The 20,101-nt window shown below is 37.1% G+C and overlaps 1 protein-coding gene across 1 annotated transcript in view; it reads left to right on the top strand.

Annotated features, from left to right (window-relative positions):
- Positions 1-20,101, top strand: part of NRXN3 (neurexin 3) — a 1,496,747-nt gene that overhangs the window by 1,329,231 nt on the left and 147,415 nt on the right. The window lies entirely within an intron of this gene.

Genomic DNA, 20,101 nt, shown 5'->3' on the forward strand with positions numbered 1-20,101 from the left:
ATAAAAATTATAGCATGCAGAATTTGTCTTTAGCTATGAAAATCTAGAATTGTTAGCACAACTCAAAAATATCATTCTCCTATGCTGCTTTCCCTCTGCCCCGGAATTAAATAACCAGCAAAGGTCCTAGTGCCCATGCAAACACACAGCTTTATTTACAGGAAAAGTTTTCAAGTTTCAGCCGCTTCATTTGAAATCCTGCACAAGGTTGCAGGGCCTCTCTGGTTACTTACAGTCTGAAAAGAACATTTAGCTCCTCAGAGAAAGGTGGTACATAGAGATCCAATAATAATAATATATATTCACACACAGTACGTCATTTATAATTCTATAAAGCACGGAGGGCAATGAAACTGTAAATCACTCAATCGATTGTAATCATATTGCAGCTCATCTCAAAGAGATAAAGACTTTCTACTCCTCTAAAACCCCTGTCAATACCTGAGCAGGCTGAAGAAGGGGGCACAAGGTGGGGGGGGAGGTTAGTCAGAGGAGGATGGAGAGAATGAGTCAAGGGCAAAGAGGCACTGCTGATCTTCAGTTCCTGGAGTTTATATGTGCTGGATTAAATTCCCAGTGAGGTTCACAGTTGCTCCATGAAATGCATTTCTTCTTCTCATGGTACTGTTCTAACCTTGCAGTGTGTCCCTGATGCTTTATGTGGGCCTGGACCAAAGGGTTTGCCAAATGCCATGGTTGATATACAGTGCTGCATGCGAACAATAGGGACTAGATACATAAGTGGAAAAAAACAACTCAAGCCAAAAGCTAAAGTTTATATCAAAAGAAATGATAAAAACAACTGATAATAGGCCAGCAAAAGCAATTATGCTGCACTTTCAAAAAGCAGAAACACTTTAGAAATCTTGTTACTAACAGGTGTTGTCTTTTATATTTTAAAAATGTTGCTAATCTACCCCCATCAAGGAAGTGAGTTTGAATGAACTGATCTCCTTATGCGTCCATTCATTCACCATTCAACAACTATTTATTCAAGATCTATTTTACATGTGAATCCAAGCTGGTGATGGGCATATAATGGAAAATAAAATGCAGCCCCTGCCCACAAGGATCTTATGTCCTAGTAGAAGAGAAATGCATCTACACAAAGAAAATAGTTTTAATACTTAAATTTTATTGTCCAGTTATTAAGTGCCAGGTACTGCCCTGAGTTCTTATATTAAATCTTGCCAATAGGCCTAAATGTTTGAGACTCTTTATATCATCATTGTATAAAATGGGAGTATGGACGCTTGTAAGATTAACTTCCCCAAGGTCATAAGCTAGTACATGAAGACCCGGAACTCAAGCCTGTATTTCTTGAGAGCAAACCTAATGCCCCATCCAGTGCACTGGACTACACTTTACCTCAGTTCCAAACAGTGCAAGAAGGTGCTTTTCTGCAGGTGAGATCTGGGTTCGGTGGCACACGTGAGTGCCTGTTGGAGCCTGAAATGGGGCTGTGACCTCAGACATGCTGATGAACCCTCCAGGACATGCTCTCTAAGACAATGCTGACAAACTCTGTTCCCTTATCTAGACACATACAATCATACACAGCAACGTGACAACCCACACCTTTTACATGGAGGGAACTAATGGGCAGGCACTGTTCATACATTATTTCACTTAATGTAATCTTCCCAGCAGTTTTAGTGGAAAAGTATATCAATCTCCCTCTTTTACAGATGAATACACCGAGGCACAGGGAGTTTGAACACACATGTTGCAGTCACAGGGCCAGGAAGCCTGAACACTGGGATTCTAGACAGATTTCCAAGTCCCTACAACCCACTCCTTTTTGGTTACCCCACTTTCCATCCATTCCCAGAAGCACTCCAGCTTGTACTGTGTATGAAGAGCTCAAATTCATTTGGTTGACAGATCTAAATCCACACACAAATTTACTATTGTTTTCCACATCCCAGTGTGTGCAGTGCACGCTGTGATCGGATTATTAAACATTTACTAGAAATGTGCTTCTGCCCAGTGCACAACTGCCAGCCTCAGTGTTTAATTAAACTAGATTGGTTCTCATTTTAATCACAGTGCAGTAATGTGATTTTCTCAGAGTTCAATGGTGAAATCTTCATTCCAAATGCCGACAAGTGTCTAAAAGCTGTATACCCTGGAAAAGGGGGTGAGGATATTAGAGCATACCTTTGTATAAAGTATTTTAGGGGAATAATACTGATTGCTAATAGGTAACACTAATACGATACTTATTTTGTGCTGGGCTCACGGCTGACCATGTTGAATCTCACAGCATCCTAGAAAAAAGGGATTCCATTATTACTCCCATGTTAGAGATGAGAAAACTGAGTCTCAGAGGTGAAGTAACACACTTTCCGGTATCATACGACTAGTGGGTGGTAGAGCCAACTTGGATTTGAATATAGGCACAGAGACCCCGATGTCTTTATTTGGAGAATACTTTTTGTCTGGAAAGTCAAGTTACAGATATTATAAACTTTTCAACCTATAAGGTCTTTGCTGCAATTATTTAACTCTGTTAGTGCAAACATAACCATGCACACTATATAAATGAATAGGCGTGGCTGCATTCTAATAAGACAATTTACAAAAAGAAATTTCGCAAGTCAGATTTTCCCCATCGTTATAGTTCCTTGAACCCTGTATCTCTGTTTTTACCGATCCATCAGCTTTATTTTGTGGATTGTCTCATTCTGCTTAAAGGGAGCAAGATAATCTCTGTGGAGGGGAGTCCCAGAGACATGGAATAATCCTGCTAAGTAGACTAGCCTGGACCCACCATTGAGGTTCATTCAGGAGAAAGAAATGCATAAATGAGACAGGCGGCCCACTTACCTGTGCTTAAATAAACAAACCAAGCTCTGCATACACACCGCTTTCCTAACAGAACACCAAAGACAGAGGTTCAATCCCACCTTTATTTACATTATTCCATACATTGCTTAGAGCCAGATTTGAAAATAACAAGCAGTAAACATTATTCTTTTTTTAGTTCTGTTACTTCTACTTAGTAACTAAGAGCTACGGTGATCTCAAGTACACTTCTATTCTTCTCTCCTTAGGAAAGTTAACATACTTTCGTTTGGAATTTGTGGGTTTTTATTAGACCCTGGCTCAGCTGCCCTCACCTGTCCTCTGCCCTTCCGCATACAGATGCCAGCTGACTTTTAGCATTTCTGTTTTCTTCTGCCTTCTCCCTGATATGCTTGTCTACTAAGTCTCGAAGAGCATCCTCTTTATTTCTCAGCATTGGCTGTCCCTGACCTGTGGATGGGCACTTCCTGCTTGAGTGTCTGGTCCATTCCTGTCACTGATCTGCCTTTATGAGGGTGGAGTTTCCTTAGATGTGACTCACAGTGAAGTTTAGAGCTTTTAGTTCCTATTCCTGTTCCCCTTTGTATTAAAGGAACAGGAACAAGGTTGTGAGTTTTAACAGATATGTATATACACACTAGCATTCACAAGTTTAAAATAAACATTTTAAAATTGCTGTTCAAGTACAGTTGTTTCCATTTCCCCCCTACCATTCCCCCCTACCCCACACATTTCCACCTCCCACCCTTGGTCCTTCCCCCATTTGGCTTTGTCTGTGTCCTTTATACGTGTTCCTTGACAACCCTCCCCTCTTTTCTTCCCATTATCCCCACCCACCTCCCCTCTGGTTACTGTCAGTTTGTTCTTAATTTTAATGTCTTTGGTTATATTTTGCTTGCTTATTTGTCTTGTTGATTAGGTTCCACTTATAGGTGAGATCATATGGTATTTGTCTTTCACCATCTGGCTTATTTCACTTAGCATAATGCACTCCAGATCCATCCATGCTGTCTGGAAGGGTAGGAGTTCCTTCTTTCTTCCTGCTGCATAGCATTCCATTCTGTAAATGTACCATAGTTTTTTGATCCACTCATTCACTGATGGGCACTTAGTTTGCTTCCAGCTCTTGGCCATTGTAAATTGTGCTGCTATAAACATTGGGGCATATTAGGTTCTTATGAACTGGTGTTTTAGGGTTCTTAGGATAAAATCCCAGCAGTGGAATTGCTGGCTCAAAAGGCAGTTCTCTTTTTAGTTTTCTGAGAAAATTTCATGCTGTTTTCCACAGCGGCTGTACCAGTTTGCAATAAAATAACCATTTAAAAATTAAACTAAGGCACACTAGATTTTATTTATGCAAAATAAATACTTTCATATTTTACTGACCTCAATATCAACTATAATAAAGTTGTCAATTAAAAGTCAAAACTCTCACCACCAGAGTAGAAAGCATACACTGGTTTATATACTTGGCTCCCTATAGGTCAAACAAAATGATCACAGTGTTGCTAATCCTCCCTTTTATTGAGTCAAAGTGCCTATATAATAGTTGCTCAATAAATGTTAAATAGTACAACTGTACTAAAATCATTGGAGGCTTCTTATTTCATTGCATGTATACACACAATAATAGTATACATAAAGGTAAAGTGTATTCTTTACAAGCACTAAATATACTTGTTTGTTTTAAAAGCATTAGGAAAATATTGATTATTTTACTATGAATAACTTGCTTATTGTTTTTCTATTATAGATGTTTCACTTTTTTGCCATTGCTCTCCCCAGCCCCACCCACCATCCCTCCCCCTGCTCCCATAGTCAATCCCTACCCCATTGTCCATGGACATGGATCCTTTACACACGTTCCTTGACTTGCCCCTTCCCTTTCTTTCCCCTGTTACCCCTCTCCCCTCTGGTTACTATCAGCTTGTCCTTTATTTCCATGTCTCTAGTTCTCTTTCACTCTCTTGTTTGTTTTATTGATTAGCTTCCACTTATAGGTGAAATTAAATGATATTTGTCTTTCACTGCCTGGCTTATTTCACTGAGCATAATGCTCTCCAGTTCCATCCATGCTGTCATGAAGGATAGGAGTTCCTTTTTATTTTCTACTGCATAATATTCCATTGTGTAAAAGTACCACGTTTCTTCATCCACTCATTCGCTGATGACCGTTTAGGCTGTTTCCAGCACTTGGCTATTATAAATAATGCTGTTATGAACATTGGTGTGTACAGGTTCTTTTGAATTGATGCTTCAGTATTCTTAGGGTATAATCCCAGCAGTGGAATTGCTGGATCAAAAGGCAGTTTCATTTTTAGTTTTTTGAGGAAATTTCATACTGTTTTCCACCGTAGCTATACCAGTCTGCATTCCCACCAGCAGCGTACTAGGGTCCCTTTTCTCCACAACCTCTCCGGCACTTGTTTGTTGATTTGCTTATGATGGCCATTCTGACTGTTGTGAAGTGGTACCTATTTGTGGTTTTAATTTGCATCTTTCTGATGACCAGTGATGCTGAGCATCCTTTCATATGTCTCTGGGCCATCTGTATGTTCTTTTAGAGAAGTGTCTGTTCAGGTCCTTTGCCCATTTTTAATTGGGTTGTTTGCCTTCCTGGAGTAGAGTCATATGAGTTCTTTACATTTTTTTGCAGCTCAAACCCTTGTGCAAGGTATCGCTGGTAAATATATTTTCCTCTGTGCTTGGTTCCCTCTTCATTTTGCTGATGTTTTCTTTACCTGTGCTGAAGCTTTTTAATGTGATGTAGTCCCATTTGTTTATTCTTTCCTTTCTATCTCTTGCTCTAGGGAACATACTAGTGAAAATATTGCTGTGTAGAATATATGAAATTTTTCTTCCTATGTTCTCCTCTAGGACTTTTATGGTGTCATGACTTACATTTATAAGTTGTGACACCATGAGTAACTTTTAAGATTTTACTGGGAAATATTTTTTTGTTAAAACAGATCTGATTTTATTAAAATATTTTACATTGTTGACATCACTCACCATAGGTCTCAAAGGATAGAATTCTCAGTGTACTTGGACAAAATGATAAAAGGGAGGAAGAAGGACATCTAGGCACTCATAAAAGTTTCAAAAAACCTAAATATAAATCGAACATAAATATAAACGGAAAGTAAAAGTATATTTAAAATTTCAGAGAGGCAAGGTTTAGAAATACTTTTTAAACCCATATAAAAACTGTTGTGAGATGCTGTTGAAAATAAAATAGGAATTTATATAAGTGAAGTACAAACTGAAATAGAAACAAATGCTTTTAGACTTTCAAAACAAATAGCTGTATCTGTTACTAGATTTTCTGTGTGTAAAGATAGAGCTGGACCTTCAGGAGAAGTAAAACTAAAGGTAATACATGGAAAAGAATATATCGTTTTCAGGGAGCAATTGAAATCTCCTAGAGGAGATAAAGCAAGTGAAATCTAATAGTCTTGCTTCATTTTGTAACTTTCTACCACTCTGACTGCAGAGAATTTTGATCTGCAAGTGGGTCTATAAAGGGAATTTTGAAATACTTTTTACAGAGCTGTTCTTGAAATAAGTCAATTGAACTGAGTGAAGTGCTAGGCCAACAGGTTGACTCAGAGTCCTGACCAACCCTGGTTCCAAAATGTCATGACAATATTATAGTCTTATTTCTAACTTCAATAGTTTTTTTTTTTAATTCTCAGTAGTTGTATGCAATTTATCCACTTGTTCCAAGCCTACCTATCTAGCAGTCTGATTGGAGCTCACTAGTAGTTATAGATGTCTGCAACAAACACATCAGCCCAAACATTGATGAACTTTGTAACCAGTGAATCCAGCTCATTCAGTGGCTGCGTAATTGTATAGCTGCATCATTCTGTCAGGTTACAGTTGCTTTCATTTTTTCTGGTTAAATAGAACAATCAATACAAGTGTACTTTGTTCCTCTCTCTTCTGGCTCTAATGCTTTGATTTATGCCACTCCCCACACCGTAGAGATGTGAACGAGCAAGCTGTTGACTGGAAGGCTCAAGAGTTCAAGCAGTAATTAGTGCACCTTTTTGGAAGTGTAATACCAGCTGAAATCACAATTGACACAACCGACCTCTAGGGACAGAAGCAACCCTGGCATCTACATTCCTTTGTTAACAGAAACCATTCAAGTGCTTCTCTAAAAGTATTTTAAGTATCCATCTCTTAAAGCCCAGAAACTGAATAATAGGAATTAAACCTTTATACAGTTGGAACATAATAATCCAAGAGGATAAGTAAGTGGGAAATCACATTTCCTTACTACTCACTGTGTCTAGGTTCTCCTTTATTCAGGTTTTTAAAAAATTAAATGTATTGGAATTATATTGATTAATAAAATTATATAGGTTTATTTTTTGAGTTTCACACAGGAGTAAGTCTTAGAAAAAAATGAAATCTTTGGACAGTATCCTTAGTTATATGGGAAGCTTCAACTCCTGTTTAGAAGTCTAAACACTTGCTAGGACTCCAATATGACTATATAAACCACTATTCCTGATAATCAGAAATGAAAAGTAAAACCAAGAGAACTGCATGCTCTCCTCTCACCTGACTCATTCCTTGTCCTAATTGCACTGTATACTTCCTAAAGTTCTGAGTCCTTTTTGACAAGACAGCAATGATGCGTCAATAGAGATGGCATGATCTTGAGTAGGCAAACTGAGTCACTCAAGGGCATTTTTAAAATCTTTTGAATCATTATTGTAAAGATGAAAAATAAAAGTGGGTTTCTGAAAGGACAAAATTCAAAGGAACCTAACAATTAGAATATACCAGGTGAAAATACTAGATCATCTGGTCCATTTCAATGGTTGGTTTGGAAATTTCTGCACAATACGAACAACTCTAATTTGATGAGTATAACTCGAAATGTTACAGATGGTAGAGTTTGCCTTTATTTCACTGAGAAAATTGATCTATCTAGTTCCTTTATTTGGTTTTTATTTAACAAGTTTTGTTCAACTCCGTTATTATTAGCAATGTCATTTGAAATTATTATGAATCATTTTAAAATCCTGAATATTTATTTTTTATCAATATATAGGAGCTATTTCTTGTTGGAGGGTGTAAGATTCTATGGAGAACATGAAAAAATTTTTCTTTTGATTTATTCATGAAGTATCTCTGTTTCTATACAGAATGTATACACATATGGATAGCTATAACAATATTGCATTTGTCCCAGTACAGATAAATATATTTAACTTTAAAATAGCCTAAAATAGATCCTAAATCTATTCCTCACATGGCAAAAATTTAATAATAAGTATTTAAGGTTTTATATTAAATGCCTAAAAGAAGAATCATTATTGTTTTATTTGTGTTTTAATTTGTAGGTTTTCAGAAGTTATAAGAACCTTAGTAATCATCTAAATATTCATAGCTAATAATTTAGTAATTTGTTGGAGTCAAGACCCTGCCTCTGTTTGAGGTAGCAATAGTCATCAGTTCACAAATATTCTTGGACATTTAAGGTGTGTCAGTGATTAGTGTCATCAAATGTTGAGGGGAATATTGTGGAAGCAGTATAGTGTAAACCTGTTTAAAAAATAAATCTTACTTCTAAGGAGATTATAATTCCATACAAAAAAACACATGCCCACAAGAACTAATATTCAATGCAAGATAGTAGAGTCTAGGTGACAGGCAAATGTTTTAAATATGTGAATAATCATTAACCACTTTCTTAAAAGTGTTTTCAAACAGCCCTCATTTAAAAATATTATTCTGGTCATCACATTTATAATATGAACTAATATTTGAGTCATGCCATAAATTCCTTATTAAACCCTTTAGTTCTCCAGATTTTTATCATTTTTGGTGTTTGCCCTGTAGTCCAACTGCCAGTCACATGCTAAAGTAATACAGTTCTGATACCAGCTATTAAGTCCTAGGAAAATGACTTCTATACTCAGTGAGTTTATAAAGGCACATTTTTGCTGATCCATAAATTTTATAAGGGGTTGAAAAGGCAATGCCTGCTTTTTAAGAGCTAAGGTTGTAAGATGGAAAAGGTTTCTGTCTGATTTTGGTCTTCAATCTAGTGTTTTGCTTTGTCTTCATTGGTTTGTAGTAGTGGGGAGGTGGTGGAAAATACCCTTCAATATTAAGCCTAAGTAAGGCTATTTATGGCCAGTGATTAGTCACACCCTGTAAGAACACAGAATGTTTGACTTGGTTTTAGAAGATTGGGTTGATTGACGGAGTAAAGGAAATCACCCTAGGTATACACCATGGAATCATTTAAAAAAGTCATTGTTGACGTACTACTCGGCTATGAAAAAGAATAAAATCTTACCATTTGTGATGACATAGATGAACCTAGAGGGTACTATGCCAGTGAAATAAGCCAGAGAAATAAAGACAAACACCATGCGATTTCTCTTACATGTGGAATCTAAAGAACAATATAAGTGAGCAAACAAAACAGAAACAGACTCATAGATACAGAGAACACAGTGATGGTTGTCAGAGGGGAGGAGTGGAGGGGCAATGGGTGAAAAGGATGAAGGGATTAAAAAGTACATTTTGGTACTTACAGAATAGTCATGGCAATATAAAGTACAGCAAAGGGAATATAGTCAATAATACTGTAATAACTATGTATGGTATCAAATAAGTACTAAAAATATCAGGGGGACACTTTGTAAAATATATAATTATCTAATGACTATACACCAGAAACAAATGCAAAATAATGTTAAATGTAAAAAAACAAACAAATCCAATAGTGGGGTGAGGGTTATAGTTTCAGAACATCATAATAAGCCCAGCCTACCCTTTTTACCAAACTTCTGTCCATCCCTCATTTGAATAGTGATAAAAGGGGGATCAGGTAACTAGCTCCCCAGCCCCTTATTAGCGCTACTCTTTATTACCTATAGAGTCAACTCTTACCACTTTCACTCCCTGCCCCTAGCTACATCTAAAACAGGGAATCAGAGAATTATGGATTTTTGTGTAATTCTCCTGCCCTATCCCAACTCCCTCAGCCTTGATCTTACCTTCTTGTCTCAGGAGCTATATTATTGCATTCTTTCCCTTGGATTTGATCATTTTCTCTTTAGAATGAGGAAAAGGCTGAGGTGGGTAACAGGGGCTCTGATCTGCCTGTCGCCATCCCAGAACTTGACCCCTTTGTCATACAAGCTTCTTTGACTCCATAAGTAGCAGCTGAGCACATTGTCCCCTCCTGTTGGTCCTTGATGGAAATGCTCACACAACAGGATGCAGGGTGATTCATTTACCCAATCTCATCTTCCCCATCCTTCCTGGCTTTCTCCACTTCCTGGTTGTATCATTTAATGTCTCGTGCATATCAAGCCACTCCAAAACTCTGTTATTTATTGGCTCGTATTTCTGTACATTATGTGGGTGTTTTTTCTGTTCTAGCCTGGTCTGAACGGAGCTGGATAATCTGATGACTTCACGCACCAGGGACTTCAGTTGAGCTGGCTGAGCTGGCTTAGATGGCTGTTGGTCCCTTTGTGGGGTCTCTGGTCTTCCAGGAGCTGACCTACATGGGTCAGCCTCAGGCTTCAGCGCCACAAGAGGGCAAACACCCACACTCAAGGGCTGATCAGACCTTTGCTTACATCTCATTTGCTAATACTCCCTATGCCAAACAAAGTAAGTCTCAGAACCAACCCCAAATGAAGGGGTGGGAAAACAGTCTTAACCTGTGATGCAAGTGACAAAGTCCTATTGCATAGGAGCATGGGCTTTGGAATGGGAGTGTAGCTATTGTGCAATTTAACTCATTGGCAGAGAACTTGGGAAAGGCTCTGGCTGCTATAATTCTGTTCCCCTCTTAAATCTTCTCCCTCTCAATCCTAAATTTAGGCCTCAAACTTAAATTAAAATCTAGTGACTTTTACTTGTTTTTCTTTAGGATATGACATTTTATAATTCATTTTGGCTCTCCTGCCATATCACCCAAGCACCTTTTTAATTTTATTTTTTCTAAGTATAGCTTATTATTTTGCCTTAAGTTGAGTTAATTACTTTTTAAAAATATTAAATGTCCGTTTAAAATTAAAAAAATTTTATTCCATTCTGATGCTTTCAAATACTTTATATGCCTTTGTTTTGGGGTAGTCTTGATGTATCAATATTGTTTATGAGATGTGTTTTATTTTTATGGTCTATGTTCTCCTATTTATTTATTTATTTATTTATCTTTTTTAACAAAGACAATTAAGTTATAAAAACAGCTCCATACTATGTTTCTTTAGACATCCGCTCTGAGCTCAATACATGGTTGTTTATCATTTTTCTTTTTTTTTGTAGCCATATCTGAGACTGTACTGCAGTTCTCACAAACAAATCAATTTGCATTAATTTGCCAAGTAGAGTTAACGAGGCATTGTATGAATTCAAGACACACCACAAGGACTGTACTCTCTGAGGTTATTTCTTTCCTGGGAAAATTTTGATTCCTGTATCACACTGCACTAGTGTAAACCTGACCTTCAAATCTTGCACTAAAGTGATTCATGGCTGCCAACTGGTTCGTTTTCTTTGAAAAAATAAACCAAACATAACCAAACAAGTGGGAGTGTAGCCAATTTTAATTAATATTTTTGGGGAAGGTAGTCTTCAAGATATACACTCACTGATGCTTACCTATGCTGAGTCTTATTTCTAATGATATTGTACGTGGAAGTTTGAAAAATGTTCCCATAAGGTAAATATATTTCTTATATGACTCTTAAAGTCTCCTTAACCTTAAAGTTGTAGACTCCTCTCAAAATATAAACTGTAAATTCCAAAGAACTCTACTCCCATAAACTGCTTTTTAATTATAAATACAAAAAACCCCACTTGCCAAAAAGGGACCTCATTGGTTATCTGGATCCCTACTCATCCTACCCATCCTCAACCCCACATCTTCATCTGTCACCAGTAGGTTCTTCAGTAAGGATAATTTCCCTTAGCCTGTCAAATCTGGTGCCAGCAAAATAAACAGGAAATTTCATCCCTCCTGAAAGATGAGGAAATGGTAATCAAGGTCTCTAAAGGAGCTCAAATCTCTGCATATTAGATGAATCGTTTCCCAAGGTGCTTAAGGAATTTGAACTCCAAACTCTGTTAATATTCACTCAGAAATAACGATGGGGGTCAGTCCACGATATCAACTTGGGCTTCTGTTGCCTCAAGGCTCATCAAGGCCTATCTGCTGGCCTCAGTTGCTTGATATGTGGGTTTTTCTGTGGAGCTTTTTAAGTGTCCTTATGCTATAACACCAGCTTCCCAGAGTGAGTTGATGACAGAGAGAAAGAGGCAGAGAGAGATGGAGACAGAGAGGGAGAGAAAACGAAAAGGGAAAAGAGGAAGTCACAGGGCCTTTTTTGATCTAAAGTCACACACAGTCACTTCCACCATAATCTGTTCTTTAGAATTAAGTTACTAAGTCCAGGCTATATTCAAAGTTGGCAAATCACACTTACAGAGAGGAGTTTCAAAGAATTTAACTTTTTAAAGCCACTGCATAATCATCCTATTTTGTAAATTTTTCAGGGCCTGGAATAAATGCACAAAAAGATATGCTTATCAAATTGTCAGATGACACAAAGCTAAGAATGATATCTTCTAAAAGAGACAAAAGACCTACAGTTAAGCATTTACTTATCACATTGGAATACTGTTATGAAACAAAAAAGAATAAATTTAATCGGATGTAATTAAAGGCCTGCTTTGAAGTTCGTAAAGTGTATTGCACGAATGCAATATGGCCCAAACTCTCTGAAAAGCAATTTAATTGGAAATTATCTTGAATTTTAGTTAAAAACAAGCTTAATATGTGAATATGTAATTTGCCTGTGATATGGTTATTTGTACAACTGTTGCAAACCATTATGATAACCAGGTCAAGGGTGAGTGGTACGTGATACAAAGATTGTTATTTTTAGACCCCCATAATGTATTCATTTGTAGGCATGGGTTTCAGTGTTGGTCCAAAGGATCTGTAATTTATAAAGACCAGAGATTCCATAACATCTAAACAGAAAGAACTACAGCAAAAGTTTATTATGGCATCAGAGATGTTGCTATTCATGTCATCTTCCTATTCATGAGGATGAAAGTGTTCCTATATTTTGTCCATTGAGATTTCTCTCCAAAAATTTCTACCACTCCTCTGAGCCACATAGGGACACCACACAAATATGTTGGAATGAACAAAATTGTTTAAACAAATATTTTAAGGTTCTGGTTTTTAAAATGTTGAGTTTGATAGCCTCTGTATGAGAAGAATGAGAGAAAAAGGGAATGTGGAGTGAGGGGAATAAAGTAGCTAGAGAAATATGAAGGAGACCAACAATACTGAAGAGGAACTGGGGATCATGCAGAGGGTGACCAAGCGGGAATGCATGGCTCATGGGGAAGAGTGAACCCCCAAATAACATGGTAGCTTTTGCAACAAAGAGGAAATAAGCAATGAGAAGGAGGTTGCTTGTGGGAATCTTGAAGGAATCCTATGTCAAAGAGCTAAAGACTGAGCATTAAGGCTCTATGTTGAAAAGGAAATTTAAAAAGATTTAACACTAAAAATTGTGTAGTAAAATAATTTTTGATAAGTTGCCTTCTTACTAAGTTTAACCCTTATGAATCAGGTATTATTGTAACAATAGTAATAAATCATATATCGAGCACTTATTTGCGCCAAACACTATGCAAACTGATTCATGTACATTTATTTCTCAGTTATATCTCACAACCCTATGTTGCAGTTATTATTATATCCTTATTTTACGTATTGAAGAAGCTAAAGCTTAAAGAGACATTAAAACAGATATATGTAAAATGTCTGCCAGAAAGGAACAAGACAAAAATCCAGACAGTGAAATTGACTAGGCTAGCTTCAAGGCATATTTTGAAATAATTATAGAAGGAAAATAGTGACAACATTTGAGGAAGGAAAGCAGATCTTATGGTCTGTTTATGTTTTACTAATTTATAGCAGGTTATTTTTTAAAGTGGCTCTTATTAGATGCTAGATAGACCTATCATATGGAAGAAAGTTTCATTAGGTACCACTTAGAAATATTCTCTTAAAAGTGAAAGCAAATAAAGATATTGCAGTCACCTGGACCTTGCTCTTTAAATCTTTCTAGGAGTGAAACTATCCTTGATTGATGAGGATAAGTGAGGAGAAACTTGAAAAGCAATGAGCTTTAGGAATAAAGTTGGAAATGCCTTCAAAATATGGGGAAAGGATAGGGATTGGTGGTGTATGTTCTAACTTGCATCAAGCCTCGTGGTGTTCAGTATAACACTTCAACAGATATGGCACTTTGACTTAGATTTGAGATATGAAAGAGAAGTTTAATGTTAACATGTTTACACACAAACTCACTGCAGCCAGTCTTGACAAAGGTCCAAGAACAGGAACCAATCACTTGGCTAGCTGCAAAAAAAAGCACCAGGGTTACATCTCTAGTGTGGTCCCCATTCTCATCCTCTAGCCTATTCACTATTGACACAGGAGGACTAGATAGGCATAACAGTGAAAGAAAATAGGCAGAAACCAGAGTTCAATGGAGACTTTAAGACTGGAAGGGTTCTCCTCTTTATTGGTTACTGGGAGAAAGAGCTTCTGTTTTGCAACCTTAGACATGTGTTAGGGAAAGATCCTGAGAATTAAAATAAATCAAAGATTCCCTATTCCTAGCCTCTTGTTACTCCCCAAGCTAAGTCCTTGCCTGAATTATAATGTTTAATTTGTATAAAATCTAGAAATATAGGCATTATTATCTTAGTTATTTTTGAGCACACAAAGAAACTGCGGCATCTGGATTAAGTAAGTTGCCCAAGTTTACAGGACTGCTGAATGTCTAGGATAAGATCGCATCCAAAGTCTGTCCAATGTGACAGCCACTGCTCTTGTCACTCATGTTTGAGCCATCTCTGCTTGGTGGATTAATACTTTGGTGGACTTTGATATGGGAAGGAAATGATAGTATGTCTGTCCATGTATATCATCTATTTCTGAACATATCCAGAAGACATGAAACAGTGAACTTATTAACCAAGTCTTGGTATGCCTGGGTGATCCACACTGCTTTCCAGGGACAAACATCTCTGGACTCCGAAAAGATGGTTCTCCCTGGCTCCTAGAACCACTTAAGTGAGTCTGGAGAAGCTCCCTTACTTAATAATGCCCTTGTACTCTATTAATTTACTTTTCCCAGCTGATCAGTTTTCTGCTTCAAGAGATTAATTTCTTTACCTTGGCACACTAAAGGATCAAGGCTCACAACATAAATAGTTTTTTTGTGTTTTTTTTTTACCTTCGGCCCCAAAGGTGTGTTGAGGATTAATGAAATGGTGCTTATAATTGCATTTTGAGCTCCATGGTCTAAAGGCATTTATAAATACAAGATATTAGTTCTTTGTTGAGGTCCATCCATCACTTACAAGTGGCCAAACATTCTAGGTGCCCTTTGGGTAGTATAATAACCTTTTTTTCTGACTCCAAAAGCATTTGTCTGGGTCAATGCCAAGAATAAGACCAGAGCCAAGCTCAGAGAGTTTCCCCAGTCCCTTTCCTTTAGTGTCTTATATTTGCTTTGAAATGCATAAAATGTTCTTTGAGGAGAGAGACATTGTAAAACCTCTGAAAATTTCTACTACTTAAGCCTACTCACATCTATTTTTTTTTGCCTCTGGCTCCAATATATAATATTTATTCTTTGACTCTTCATTAGACCCATACTCTTATTATTATTTTTTTAGTGTCAACAAAGCAATAAAGAAAACTTTCCTTCTTTTATTCCAGGACTCAAACCAAAATACAGAAATACCTCTGGCACTAAGTTTACACAAATCAATGTTGTTACTATGTTCCTTTCAGCGTGTCCACGTGTTTGACAGTATTTCAGATGGTATTAATAGTCTACCTGCAAGAAAGCATTTTCTGCCAGCCTGGTGCAAATTGCCAGAACCTGTAATCCACTCTTCCTCAACTTTGTCGCAGTATATCATTAGCTGAGGCTGGACCTAGAAATCACTACTGTCAATGCCTGAATTGCTCTTTTACTTTCCATGGGTTTAGAAACCCACTTGGTTTTGGAAATGGGATTAGCTGAGTATATTTCAGAAGACACGACATATAAAAAGCAGCACCGACGGATTTAGGAGATATTTTTTATGCTTTCTTTTCTGTGATCAGTTGATCTTTGAATGACAAACTTTGTGGGGACACATGGAACAATATCATCTTTTCTTTTGAATGGGGATCTGATAAAATTCTGAGAGGATGGAAGCATACTGTGGAACCAATGTGCTCTCTTCACTCCATCAGGAAAGAGTTAAATCGTATCAATGAGAGTAGTTTAAATAAATGGAATGGTTTTCGGGTCCTAACCTTTGCATATGCTCTATTTATTAACCTACGCCAAACCCATGGTGAACTGGGAAATGGGGAAACTGAGGCTAAGTGACTTGCACAAGGTCACACAGCTAATAAATGATAAAGTCAGAACTCAAAGCCAAGAGTGTCTCTAAAGCCCATGGTCTTAGCTCCTATGCTATATTGATTATGTTTTAGAGAAAACTTAGTATAACGTCTAATGAATGGAATTTATGCTTGGACAAATGGAGTGTACAAACGCTGTTATAAAACTTATTTTCTGTGTTATACAAGAGTTCTCTCTCAGTTCTTCCATTGAAAGAATTTTCCCTCTTTGGGACTGCCAACAAATTACAGATTTTCTTTTGGGACCAAAAGGAGATACTGATGTATTAAGAACTATTCAAGGATATACTTGATTTTCTTGCCTTATCTTCTTATGTTCTTTTTTCATTTTATCCCTAGTGGATTCCCCCAAGTGCAAGAAACATGATTTTTTTTCCTGTATAACTGTGGGAGCTATGTGTATGAACCAGTTGGGCCTTAATAATCTCACCTCCGAGTAGTCTGTCTGCTCTTCACAATTCTTGTAATTCAACAGTGCATGTTATATATGTCTCCAGGAGTTGAAATACATGATAATAGAATCAATAGCACAAGTGCAAATAACCATAGGAGGCCAATGGTATAATAATATCAATGATCAAACTTAGATGGGGATATACACACATTTATTTTAAGTAGAATAAAATGTGACTAATATCGTTTCTAAAATTCAGTCCCATATAGGTGAATGTCAGATCCACACAAGTAATTTAAGAACTATATATTTGGAGATCTCTTTGCGCAACTTAAAGATTTCTCAGAATGCTTGAGAACTGAACCCATTGCATTTTTTTTGGTCTAATTAGTAAATCACACATGCCTCTTCTTAATGACTTTATGACATTACTATTCACAAGGCCCTCCTTTCGTGAGGATAGTGTCACTTTCTCTTGAAGAATTGTCTTCACTCTTTGTTAAATTTTCACATCGGTTGCTATATGATGTGTACAACTGAATGTTATTAAAGATTTAATATGAATGTATATGAATTTGATGAGGCTTGCTCAGTTTTTGGAGTAGTTCCCACATATGACTTCTTATAGTTAGAAGGTTATTTATTTGCTCATCAATCAGTCTAGCAAATGGGGCTGGGGGCAAATGAACTCATTCTTATGCACATGTTTCTAAAACAGTTCTTTCTAATGTTTGAGATAAATTAAAATAAAAACCAACAAGAACATGAAAAGAGACTAAGAACAATGTTAATGTGGCAATTTAAACCAATTTGGTTTTCCAAATGACCTTCCATCTTTCACGGCTTTTAACGGTATGCAAGATGGCTATCCTTAGTGACAGATACTATCAATCTGGTGTGAAAAACTTAAAACTCTTTTCTAAATGTCTTTAAAGCTGAGGTGGAGAAGAACAACTCTCTCTCTCTTTCACTTTTTGAAGGGTATAATGTTGAATTGTGGCTATGCCGTCCTCCCACATATCATTTATTGATTGCCTAACATTTTTCCTTTTTCTAAGCCTATCCTGTGTCCCCAAATAATGTCTCATGGAGCTTTATTTTTAGAAGAGAGTGGATAGAGAGGAGGAGATGCATAGGAGGAGCAAGTGCCCTATGTATTTGGAGGAAGTAAATCAATGCAGCTTCTTAATTCATTAACTTGGTGCATATAGAACTCTGATAATTTGAAACTTTGGTTCCTTATTCTTTTTCTCTGAATGTTACTAAGCATATTTAGCTCTGTATTTGCTATTGACTTCACTAATCCACTGCAGAGTAAGTAGAACAAAGATCATTAATATAGTTAATGTTGTAGCCAGCAATGACAGTTACAGAAAACCCAAATTAATGGAATACATTCGAGGTGAATCTGGCACACCCATTTGCCATTTCTGAGTATATTATTCTGTCATGACTAATACTTGAGAGAAGTCAAAGCTTATGAAGACAGCATCCCTTGGGATGATTATTTGCTTCAGGGTAGGATCATAAGTTATAGATATATATTCTTTACCAAAAAAAAGTGCTCCTTTTCTATGAAGACATGAAACTTTTGCCCTGTCTGGTGTAGCTCAATGGATTGAGCACAGGCCTGTGAAGCAAAGGGTCACCGGTTCAATTCCCAGTCAGAGCACATGCCTGGGTTGCAGGCCAGGTCTCCAGTAGAGGACACATGAGAGGCAACCACACACTGATGTTTCTTTCCCACTCCTTCTCCTTTCTTTCGCCTCTCTCTAAAAATAAATAAATAAAATGAAATAAAAAAAGAAACTTTACCTATGGTTTAATGGATTATTTTGGATTAACAGTCTGCTGTGTACTCAGGTCTACTATAGAGGATCATCATAATGATCTATCTCTAATCAGTAGCTCTGTTAAAAAATACAACTAACTTCTTTCACTATGGGCTTACTGAAACACCAAAAAATTAAATTGCCTTTTTATTTTTTCTTAGTGTGCACCTCTTTTTTGTGTGTGTGAAAAATAATACTTTGAGGAAAAATTTTAAATTATACATTTTAATTTAATATTGTTTATTATTCTATCCATTTGTTGCATATTATCCTTTGATATGTCAACATATTATGCTTTTTACCACCATTTAGGGTCCCATAATGGAGGCTGGAAACAGAACTATACTTGCCTCTCCCCTGAATTTTAGTAATTGTTTTATTCCTGGGAGAATAATGGATCAGCTTCACAGAATAATTTATTCAGAGGAGAAATGAATGGGGAACCTTGCAGACATGTCTGAACATTGCCACCCTTCTCTCATCCTGCCCCTCATGGAAGGCAGGTGTGTGTTTCCTCACATGTGGAATCTGCCAGTAATAACTTCTATGTAGAAGTGGCCCTAAGACTGAAATGCTACGGCAAGCATCTGTGTACTTGGCCTGATGATATACTGAATTCTAATGTTCTTTCTGGCTTTTAAGACATTTTTTGTAAAGGGTTTCTAAGCCACCTGTTTGGAGATTTTGATTTCACTTTTGATGTTGGTAATTTAGAATGGGATCCTCTAAGTGCTAATATAGGGCTGTGAGTCAAAAGTAATGAATTAGAACTCACTAGTTTCTGCTTGGTAACTCTGAGGTTGGTTGATGAGAAATGACAGTTCCCAAAGCACAGTTTCATTATTTTGTGATTTGAAGCATATTCCTTAGGGGTGTATTTCCACACCACCATTCTCCAGTTCTGTTCTAATTATAGAAACCATCCGGGGTTGGTAACAGTTATGAAATGAAGAAGAGGGCATACCAGCAGTTAAATGCATTATGTTTGAAGTTTGAAGCTAATTAGATATTTCATGCATGGGAGAAGTGTCCCTGACAGGCTTTATGAATGGATGCTTGTTCAGGAAGGGCCTTTCACAGGAACATAAGAGAGAAAGAGAGAAAGATAAAGGTAAATATATAAAGCCTATATTTATTAGTAATAATAAAGCATAGGCGCCCCAAATCTGTAGATGCTATTTATAGATATGTACAAATATGGACAACAGGGTAGAGGCATCAAGAACCATGTGTAATGCTTTACCTATTTAACATAGGTGATGGGAAGCTGGGACCTCCTTCATGGAATAAGGAGTCTTCCTTGATCATCAAAGCTGAAACTGTCTACTGTGACTCCCCTGTGCTAGAAGGTAGAACAGCTGCAGACACTTGAGTGTAGAATAAGGGATACATGGCCAGCTGCAGACACTTGAGTGTAGAATAAGGGATACATGGCCCGTGCGTCTGATATCCCTTACCAGACTCCAGCATGCATGACTGAGACACTGAGGGTCCCTTCCCTCATTACAAAGTGGATCTGGCAGGTGAAGTACTCAGAGCTCAGGGAGATCCTCAGGTCTCCGTTGG

Source organism: Artibeus jamaicensis, unplaced genomic scaffold (assembly GCF_021234435.1).
Source record: "Artibeus jamaicensis isolate MK-2021 breed Jamaican fruit bat unplaced genomic scaffold, CSHL_Jam_final contig_851, whole genome shotgun sequence".
Taxonomy (NCBI): Eukaryota; Metazoa; Chordata; class Mammalia; order Chiroptera; family Phyllostomidae; genus Artibeus; species Artibeus jamaicensis.